Here is a 9,570-nt window from a genome sequence, read left to right on the forward strand (position 1 = left end):
CTGGAAACCAGATTCTGTCCCCTCCCTAGGGTTTCTTGTTGCTGTTTTGTTTGTTTGTTTTTAATGTTTGTTTAGGCTGAGCTTGGTGGCTCATGCCTGTAATCCCAGAACTTTGGGAGGCCAAGGCAGGAGGATCATTTGAGCCTAGGAGTTTGAGACCAGCTGGGGCAACATAGTGAGACCCCATCTCTAAAAAAAAATAAATTAGCTTGGTGTGGTGCACATGCCTATAGTCCCAGCTACTCATGAGGCTGATGCCGGAGGATTGCTTGAGCCTGGGAGATCAAGGCTGCAGTGAGCCATGTTAATGCCACTGTACTCCAGCCTGAGAGACAGAGCAAGACCCTGTCTCAAAACACAAGTTTGTTTAGTTTTTTCCTGAACAAATTCTGTAGTCTCTATTCCTTGTCCTCTGTGGCCATTGAAGTCGCTTGGTTAGCTTAGTGGCCACTAATGATTGAATAGAGATTTCTTTATGCCTGGAACCAGTATGTCTCCCAGTCTTTGCCAAGGGGATCTGTGTGTGTGTTGGGACATACCTTCTGCACTCAGCCTGGCAGTTTACAATGTTGCCTTATCTTTCTCTTCCTGCTTGCTCAGAGCCTCGAGAGGTCTGTCAGAGGTGAGAGCTTAAAGCCTACTTAGGTCTTCTGTGGGCATTTGCCTAGCTGCAGCCCAGGGCATATGTGTGTGGCCTTCTAGATTCCGAGGCATATGTTGGAGTTATTCAAGCCCCAATAGATATCCCATTTTCCAGCCTTTCTTTCTTTTCTTTTCTTTTTTTTTTTTGAGATGGAGTCTCGCTCTGTCACCAGGCTGGAGTGCAGTGACGCGATCTCGGCTCACTGCAACCTCAGCCTCCAAGGTTCAAGCAATTCTCCTGCCTCAGCCTCCTGAGTAGCTAGGATTACAGGTGCACACCACCATGCCTAGCTAATTTTTGTATTTTTAGTAGAGACTGGGTGTCTAGTAGAGACCATGTTGGCCAGGATGGTCTCGATCTCTTGACCTCGTGATCCACCTGCCTCAGCCTCCCAAAGTGCTGGGATTACAGGCATGAGCCACTGCGCCTGGCCTCCAACCTTTCCTTTTAAGCTTGTTGGTTGATGTATTGTTTTCCCCAACTGCTATTCACTACCCCAGGTTGTAGTGTCAGTTTGAGTGAAGTCAAGTGAAGACAAGCCTTTCAAGTGGGTTCTTCCAGGGAACCACCAGATAAGTCAAAACAAACAACTGTAATTCTTTGTGAAAGGTCCATTCTTTTCTCTCCGGTACTGGTACCTGTACTGGGAATGCAGATCATTATCTTCAGGGCTACCACCAAGCTGGGAGCAGGAGATGGGGCGAGGGTAAGTTAAAATACCACAAAGCTTACAGTTCTTACGGAGATTCAGCTGGTTTTTCTCCCTTCCTTCCTTCCTCCCTCCCTCCCTCCTTCCTTTTTCTTTCTTTTTCTTTTTTTCTTTGACAGTCTTGCTCTGTTGCCCAGGCTGGAGTGCAGTGGTGCCATCTCAGCTCACTGCAACCTCCACTTCCCGGGTTCAAGCAATTCTCGTGTCAGCCTCCTGAGTAGTGGAGATTACAGACGCGTGCCACCACGCCTAGCTAATTTTTGTATTTTTAGTAGAGACGGGGTTTCACCATGTTGGCCAGGCTGGTCTCGAACTCCTGACCTCAGGTGATCCGCCTGCCTCGGCCTTCTGAAGTGCTGGATTACAGGCGTGAACCACTCAGCTGGTTTTTCTTGATTAAACATTCCTCTGCTTGTTACAAGCTTTCGGTTAGTTTCCACAGTTCTGAAAAAGTTGATTCTGACAGTTTTTGCCAGTTTTTTCACTGATTTTTATAGAGGCATAGATTTTTGGAGTTCTCTATTCCACCATTTACTTTGTGTTAGCAACATTAAACATTTTAAACATCATTACTTGACTTTAAAAGGTTTAAATTTGATTGATAACTTTAGTTTTCATTTTCACACGTCCTTTGATTACTTTAATCTCCTTCTCTTTCAATGTTTGTGTTATTGTGGCCTAGAACTTTATTTTTGTTACTTTTTCTTTCTCCACATGGTCTATTGCGGCCTAGTATTTTAGCACCACTTCAAATTTATGATCCTCAAATGCTCCCAATCAGTATTTTTCCAAATGACATCATCTTAATGAACACTGGATTATAATTAAACTACATTAAAGCAACATGCGTTTTAGTAAATAATTCCTTAAATAATAAAGTAATAGGTCTGGGTAAGCTCACATAAGGAGCATTGGTGCTTTTTACCAAAGCTGGAAAATTCTCAGCCATTATCCCTTTGAACATTGTTCTCCATAAATCTTTCTATTCTCCCTTTCTATAATTTGTGTTCAATATATGTGAGCTCTTTTCATTCTATCCTCCATATCTTTATATTTTCCATTTCTTTTTTGTTTTTGTTTTTGACACGGAGTTTCACTCTCGTCCAGGCTGGAGTGCAATGGCGCAATCTCGGCTCACTGCAACCTCCACTTCCTGGGTGCAAGCAATTCTCGTGCCTCAGCCTCCTGAGTAGCTGGGATTACAGGCATGCATCACCATGCCTGGCTAAGTTTTGTGTTTTTAGTAGAGATGGGGTTTCACCATGTTGGTCAGGCTGGTCTGGAACGCCTGACCTCAGGAGATCCACCCGCCTCGGCCTCCCAAAGTGCTGGGATTACAGGCTTGAGCCACCACGCCCGGCCTATTTTCTGTTTCTTTATCTCTGATTGTCTGTTTTCCTCAGAGCTATATTTTAGTTCACTAATTATTTCTTCATTTGTGTCTCATCTGCAGTTTAATACGTTTATTAATTATTTAAATCACCATTTTCACTTCTAGAAGTTGTATTTGGTTATTGTGCAGGTATTCACATAAGCCTCTTGTTTCTCATCCTGATCTTTCATTAAGAAATGTATTTTTAGCTTGGGCAACATAGTAAGACCCCATCTCTAAAAAAAAAAAATAGCTGGGTATGGTGGCATGTGCCTGTAGTCCTAGCTACTTGGGAGGCTGAGGCAGGAGGATTGCTTGATCCCAGGAGTTCGAGGCTGCAGTGAGCTATAATTGCCCCACTGCACTCCAGCCTGGATGACAAGGTGTCAAAAAAGATTATATGTTTTACCCTTTTTACTTGGGAATAATATAGATTTATGGGAAATTGCAAAAATAGTACAGAGATGTCCCATATACCCTTTACTCAGTTTCCTCTATACTATAGCAGTGTAAAAATACTATAGTACAATATCAAAACCAGGAAATTGACATTGGTACACTAGTGTGTATAGTCCTATGCCTTTTTATCCCATGTGTAGACTCCTGTAACCAACACCATAATCAAGACACAGAACATGGCTGCACTTTGTAGATGTCGCATGTCCCGGGTGGTCCTCAGGCACTGTCAGATTTTGGACTCTCTGAAGATCGTCCCTGGATCTTGGGTTAAAAATCTGTATTCTAGTCTGAACCATGGGAAGAAAAAAATAGTCGATCTGTGGTTTTTCTACTTGAAGGACACAATGTTTTCCAAACTAGCACCTTTGCAGAGGTTTGCTGAACTTAGTGGTGGAGCTCATTCTTCAGTGGCTTCTGCTATATCTGTTGCAACTAAAAAAACAATCCAGACTGTGCGCAGTGGCTCACGCCTGTAATCCCAGCAATTTGGGAGGCCAAGGCGGGCAGATCACCTGAGGTTGGGAGTTCGAGACCAGCCTGGCCAACATGGAGAAACCCCCATCTCTACTAAAAGTACAAAATTAGCCCAGTACTGTGGTGCATGCCTGTAATCCCAGCTACTTGGGAGGCTGAGGCAGGAGAATTGCTTGAAACCGGGAGGCAGAGGTTGCAGTGAGCCGAGATTGCGCCATTGCACTACAGCCTGGGCAACAAGAGCGAAACTCCGTCTCCAAACAAACAAACAAAAAAACCCCAAAGAAAACAGTCCAAGGACCTCCAACTTCTGATTACATTTTTGAAAGGGAATCTAAGTGTGGTGCACACAATTACCCTCCTTTACCTGTAGCCCTGGAGAGAGGAAAATGTATTTACTTATGGGATATAGAAGGCAGAAAATATTTTGACTTCCTGAGTTCTTACAGTGCTGTCAACCAAGGGCATTGTCACCCCAAGATTGTGAATGCGCTAAGAGTTAAGGGAACAAATTGACCTTAACCTCTAGAGCTTTCTATAATAACGTACTTGGTGAATATGAGGAGTATATTACTAAACTTTTCAACTACCACAAAGTTCTTCCTATGAATACAGGAATGGAAGCTGGAGAGACTGCCTGTAAACTAGCTCATAGGCGGGACTATACAGTGAAGGACATTCAGAAACACAAAGCAAAGGTTGTTTTAGCAGCTGGAAGCTTTTGGGGTAGGACATTGTCTGCTATCTCTAGTTCCACAGACCCGACCAGTTACGATGGTTTTGGACCATTTATGCCGGGATTTGACGTCATTCCCTGCAATGATCTGCCTGCACTGGAGCGTGCTTTTCAGAATCCCAAAGTGGCTGTGTTCATGGTAGAACCAATTCAGGGTGAAGCGGGTGTGTTGCAGATCCAGGTTACCTAATGGGAGTGCGAGAGTTCTGCACCAGGCACCAGATCTATATATTGCTGATGAAATACAGTCAGGATTGGCCAGAACTGGTAGATGGCTGGCTGTTGATCATGAAGATGTCAGACCTGACATAGTCCTCCTTGGAAGGGCCCTTTCTGGGGGCTGATACTCTGTGTCGGTGGTGCTGTGGGACGATGACATAATGCTGACCATTAAGCTAGGGGAATATGGGTCCACATACGGTGGCAATCCACTAGGCTGCCAAGTGGGCATTGCAGTCCTTGAGGTTTTAGAAGAAAACCTTGCTGAAAATGCAGAAAAAATGGGTATTATCTTGATAAATGAACCCATGAAGCTACCTTCTAATGTTGTAACTGCCGTAAGAGGAAAATAATTATTTTATTTATTTATTTATTTGAGTCAGAGGTTCACTCTGGTTGCCCAGGATGGAGTGTAATGGCGTGATATCGGCTCACTATAACCTCTGCCTCATGGGTTCAAATGATTCTCCTGCCTCAGCCTCCTGAGTAGCTGGGATTACAGGCACGCGCCACTATGCCTGACTAATTTTTGTATTTTTGGTAGAGATGGGATTTTGCCATGTTGATCAAGCTGGTCTCAAACTCCTGACCTCAGGTGATCCACCTGCCTCTGCCTCCCAAAGTGTTGGGATTACAGGCGTGAGTCACTGTGCCCGGTGAGGAAAAGAATTATTAAACGCTATTGTTATTAAAGAAACCAAAGATTGTGAAGCTTGGAAGGTGTGTCTACAACTTCAAGATTATGGACTTCTGGCCAAGCCAACCCATGGTGACATCATCAAGTTTCACCTCTGCTGGGGTCAAGGAGGATGAGATTTGAGAGTACAGTGAAATCATTAACAAGGCCATCTTGTCGTTCTGAGGGTAACAGCTGTTTTCAGTGGTCCCTGGGAGCTGGCTGGAGAGAGGTGGTCTTGTAAAAGCTCTGCTCTTAATGCGGGCACATTCCACTCCCATGTGTCTTCAAAACCGTTTTTTGGAATATATATTTTTTTCTGTTGATACATAATAGAAGAACGTTTATGAACCTGCTGTTTGCTTTGTAATGTAAGAGAATGTAATGGCATCTATACTCAGTAAAAGTGTTTTGATGTGCATGTGTACTTTCTAAGGTGAAACGCATCTATGTATACAGACAGCCTTTAAATCACATCCTTCAGTATACTTTATATATGTTTTCATAATTTCCTTGCTGGTATAAATGTTTTGTATTTGAAAAAGTTATCTCTAGTGTATTACATAAAAGGCTTTACCTTATAAAGTCAAATCATTGTTATCATTGAATTTTAGGAAGAATGAATGGTTAAGCATACATAAAATACTAATATTAAGTAAACGTCATGTTGGCCAACATCAGGATGTATTCTATGGATGTCATTATTTTCAGTTAAGAATTAGTGTTTAAAATTCCTAAATTGTTTGAGTGCTTGATTATAATTTGTAAAAAAAAGTTTAACATTTCTTTGAATTTAAAATAAAGCTTATATTTAAAAAAAAAAAAAAGGATACAGTACATGGCCGGGTGCAGTGGTTCATGCCTGTAGTTCCAGCACTTTGGGAGGCCAAGGTGGGCAGATCACTTGAGGTCAGGAGTTTGAGACCAGCCTGGCCAACATGGAGAAATCCCCTCTCTACTAAAAATGCAAAAATTAGCCAGGCATGGTGGCACGCACTTGTAATCCCAGCTACATGGGAGGCTGAGACAGGAGAATCGCTTGAACCCGAGAGGCAGAGGTTGCAGTGAGCAGAGATCGTGCCACTGCACTCCAGCCTGGGAGACAGAGCAAAACTCTGTCTCAAAAAAGTTACAAACCATTTTCATCACCACAATGTTATCCCTTGTGCTACTCATTTTTAGTAATACCCACTCTCCTCCCATCCACCATCCCTAATCCCTGGCAACCACTAATCTGTTTTTCATTTCTAAAATTTTGTCTTTTCTACAATGCTGTACAAATGAAATCTTACAGTATGTAACGTTTTAGGGGCTTATTTCACTCAGCATAATTCCATGGCGATTCATCCAAAATATTGATATTTGTTTATCAATAGTTCATTGTTGTTGTTGTTGTTGTTGTTGAGACGGAGTCTCACTCGGTTGCCCAGGCTGGAGTGCAGTGTCTAAGCTCACTGCAACTCTTTGCCTCCTGGGTAGATAACATTTTAGGGGCTTATTTCACTCAGCATAATCTCTGGAGATTCATCCAAGACATTAATATTTGTGTATCAAGGCCGGGCATGGCGACTCATGCCTGTAATCCCAGCACTTTGGGAGGCTGAGGTGGGCGGATCACAAGATCAAGAGATTGAGACCATCCTGGCTAACATGGTGAAACCCCGTCTCTACTAAAAACTACAAAAAATTAGCCGGGCATGGTGGCGGGGACCTGTAGTCCCAGCTACTCAGGAGGCTGAGGCAGGAGAATGGTGTGAACCCGGGAGGCAGAGCTTGCAGTGAGCCGAGATGGTGCCACTGCACTCCAGCCTGGGCAACACAGCGAGACTCCGTCTCAAAAAAAAAAAATTTGTGTATCAATAGTTCATTCTTATTAGTGAGTAGTAATTCATGGTATGGATGTACCACAGTTTGACCATTCCCTTATTGTTGGACATATTGATTATTTTGAGCTTCTGGCTATTACAAGTAAAGCTGCTATGAACAATTACGTATAAGTTTCTGGATGGGCATAAATTTTAATTTCTCTGAAGTGTCATTGTTGAATTGTGTGCTCATTGCATGTTCAGTTTTATAAGAAACTACTAAACAGTTTTCCAAAGTGGCTGTAAGATTTTACCTTCCCAGCAGCATTTTACAAGATGTCCAATTTCTCTGCATCTTTGTCACCATTTTGTGTTGTCACTATGTTTTAAATTTTAGCTGTTGTAATAAGTGTGTAGTGATACCTCATCATGGTCTTAATTTGCATCTAGTGATGCAAATTAGTGTTGAACATCTTTTCATGTGCTTATTTGCTTATTTCCTCTTCAGTGAAATATATGTTCATATATTTTGATCATTTTCCAATTGGATTATTTATTTGTTTTTTACCTTTGAGTTTTTGTTTGCTTGTTTGTTTTTGAGAGAGCCTCTTGCTCTGTTACCCAGGCTGGAGTGCAGTGGCATGATCTTGGCTCACTCCAATCTCCGCCTCCCAGGTTCAAGCGATTCTCATGCCTCAGCCTCCCACGTAGCTGGGATTACAGGCACGAACCATCATGCCTAATTTTTGTATTTTTAGTAGAGATGGGTTTTTGCCATGTTGCTCAGGCTGGTCTCAAACTCCTGCCCTCAAGAAATCTGCCCTCCATCCACCTCGGCCTTTCAAAGTGCTGGGATTACAAGCGTGAGCCATGGCCTACCATTGAGTTTTGAGAGTACTATACATATTCATTATACATTCTGGATGTATATGTGATTTGCAAACATATTCTCCCATTCCACACCTTTTTTTTCATCCTTTTAACAGGGTTTCTTGCAGAGCAAAAGTTTTAAATTGGATGAAATCTAATTTATTTTTTTCCTTATGGATTATGCTTTTCGAGCTGTTTACTATGCCCTAGATCTCAGACGTTTCTCCTATGTTTTCTTGTAAAAGTTTTAGTTTTAGTTTTATATTTTAGATTTAAATCTATGGTCCACTTGAGTTTTTTTTTTTATATAAAGGTATGAAGATTAGGTCATTTTTAAAATTGGCCTATGGCTCTGCAACTTCTCTAGCACCATTTGTTAAGCAGACAATCCTTCCTTCTCTTTGTCTCTTTGTAAAAAATCAGTGTGGAGCTATTTCTAGGTTCTCTATTTTGTTCCAGTGATCTATGTGTCTATTCTTCTCCCAATACTACACAGTCTTGATTCCTGTAGCTATATAAGAAATATTGAAATATGGTAGAGACATTCCTCCCACCTTATTCTTCTTTTTCAAAAAGTGTCTTAGCTACATATATATTTTTTTGAGATGGAGTCTCACTTGTGTTGCCCAAGCTGGAGTGCAGTGGGGTAATCTCGCCTCACTGCAACCTCTGCCTCCCAGGTTCAAGCGATTCTCCTGCCTCAGCCTCCTGAGTAGCTGGAGTTTCAGTCGTGAGCCACCACACCCAGCTAATTTTTATATTTTTAGTTGAGACATGGTTTCTCCATGTTGGCCAGATTGGTCTTGAGCTCCTGACCTCAAGTGATCTGCCTGTCTCGGCCTCCCAAAGTGCTGGGATTATAGGTGTGAGTCTTAATGGTCTCCATTTGCACACAATGATTTAAAAATAGACTCCCCTCTGCCCTTCCCTTCCCCACAACTGTTTCCCCTCTGCACTGTGCAGTGGTACCTGTGAGAAAGAACTGACGCATTCCCAAATCATCGTCCCCACCCCAGCACCCAGGCCCTTGGTTGGTGAGACCCTTGATGGGCAGTCTCATGCTTCTGTCCAGGGGACTTTCCCACCGTTGCTCCCCTGCATGGAGACTAAGTGGACTCTTCTATTCCCTGTCCATCACAGGGTCTACCGTGCACCCATCTTCCTCATTCCTCCACGTTCCCCAGATGATGATTTCATCTATGTCTCCTCCCACATACTTCTAAATAGACCGTCCCAGCCCTTGAACCCCAAAATCATGCAGAGAGCAAAGGCCAAGATGCCCAACCACCTGCTGCAGAATCCTGCTCCAGGAATGAAGTGTATAGTCTCTATCAAAATAAAAACTGGAGGCCAGGCACAGTGGTTCATGCCTGTAATCCCAGCTCTTTAGGAGGCCAAGGCGGGAGGATCTCTTGAGCCTAGGAGTTCGAGACCAGCCTGGGTAACATAGCGAGACTCTTGACAAAACCTAAAAAAGTTAGTGGGGTGTGGTGGTGGGTGCCTGTAGTCACAGCTACTTTGGAGGCTGAGGAGGGAGGATCGCTTGAGCCCAGCAGTTCAAGGCTGCACTGAGCTATGATCATGCCACTGCACTCCAGCCTGGATAG

At 43.0% G+C, this 9,570-nt stretch overlaps 1 pseudogene; it reads left to right on the forward strand.

The window, feature by feature from the left end:
- The first annotated feature begins 3,311 nt into the window (after nt 1-3,311).
- On the forward strand, nt 3,312-5,827 carry LOC105493890 (ornithine aminotransferase, mitochondrial-like; annotated as a pseudogene).
- Nucleotides 5,828-9,570: the final 3,743 nt, after the last annotated feature.

Source organism: Macaca nemestrina, chromosome X (assembly GCF_043159975.1).
Source record: "Macaca nemestrina isolate mMacNem1 chromosome X, mMacNem.hap1, whole genome shotgun sequence".
Lineage (NCBI taxonomy): Eukaryota > Metazoa > Chordata > Mammalia > Primates > Cercopithecidae > Macaca > Macaca nemestrina.